Below are 1,578 nucleotides of genomic sequence, written 5' to 3' on the forward strand. Positions count from 1 at the left end.
ATGTCAACAGACAGATTCCATATTTTGTTGTTTTCACAAACAGGAAAATGTTCCATAAATGAACTGTGTTTGAAATGATCTTTGTTCACTGTGAAATGCTAGAGGTAATCAACTGCAGCCCAGATTCTTAAAGAAACATTTAAAAACACTTGTTTAGGTTAAGGTATGTCTGCATATGTGAAAGTTAATGAACCTAACATGTGTTAAGGACTTCAACAGGTCATCTGGGGCTTTGAAAAGCATTTATGATGGTTTGATGTCATAATGAAAGCTGAGTGTTGAGTTACTGAAAAAATCTCACAAACAAAAACATCCTCAGGTCTCATCTGACAGGGTTTTATATCTGAGCTGAAATGCTAAAATCCTCTTATTAAGTGTCCTTTTCTCCAGTGATGCTCCTGGCCTTCACACAATAAACAGATAGTGTTCACACACTTACATGTTGACACTATCCAACTCAGCTCTCAGAAAGAATCAACATGATGTGAAAGAACAATGACAGGACTGGAAGGTCGTACAGAGTGTGTGTATCCGACAGCGCAGTTTGATTTTCTGCTGTTGGGGCAGAGCTGTTTGGCTGCAGGCACGCTAAACCAGACCACACTGACTTCCCAGTTTTTGGAGAGAGACAATTGTTTATTTCATTTTTGTAGGACACTGTCAAAGTAAATCCCTTTTCATAAACAGACAGAAACTGTCCCAGCTGTGGACATTTTGACAAGCGCAGCCCTGCTGCACAAAGTTTTGCTCCCTGCATCAAAACGTTCCTGCACCACATATTGCTCTGACCTAATGAGGCTTTTAAATCAGTAACAGAGCAGGAAACTATCGCCATCTTCATTTTACAATGGATGCAAAGCGGCCAGCTAGTAAAACTGATGTCCCATAAACAAAAGCTCTCGTGTTCCTCTGGCTTACGTGCATGCTCGTTCAGGCACAATGGATTGATGGCAGATAGGACAGAGTTTGGCAAATTCACGGCCTCTAGTCTTCATGGATTTGGCACGAGAAGCCTCACGGCGGCTGAGACCTTTAAAGAAGGAGGTATGTAGGCCACCGTTCGTCAGACAAGTCGATGGGATTAAATTCAAATGGAAGGCAGGAATAAAGGAGGACTGACAAGCAGCAAATGGGCTTGGATCACTGAAGGAAGGACAAAACATAAGGATGAGAATCACAAAGTTTGAAAGATTTTACAGATTTGAACTCTCTTTGAAAATTATAGGTTTTAAAAAGATTTATCTGGTGATATAGGGTGATATTCTACACCTCAATTTTTAAGTCTTGGATTTCACTTCGGCTCCATAATTTTATTATATTATATATATTTTTGTCTATGTCAACTTCTTGATAAGTATGCATAATAATTTTGCTGCCTGCTGTTGACAAAACCTCACTGACTAATTGAAGACAATATCTTTAAAATAAAGTATTTAAAATAAAACTAAATAATATGTAATGTTAGTGATTCTGCAGAAATTCTGATTATTCTTTGAAAAAACAAAGCATGAAAACAGATTTTTTTTTATTTTTCATATTTCCCTTCCATTGCTCATACTTTACAGGCCAGAAAAACAA

This window comes from Xiphophorus couchianus, chromosome 11 (genome assembly GCF_001444195.1).
Source record: "Xiphophorus couchianus chromosome 11, X_couchianus-1.0, whole genome shotgun sequence".
NCBI classification, from domain to species: Eukaryota; Metazoa; Chordata; class Actinopteri; order Cyprinodontiformes; family Poeciliidae; genus Xiphophorus; species Xiphophorus couchianus.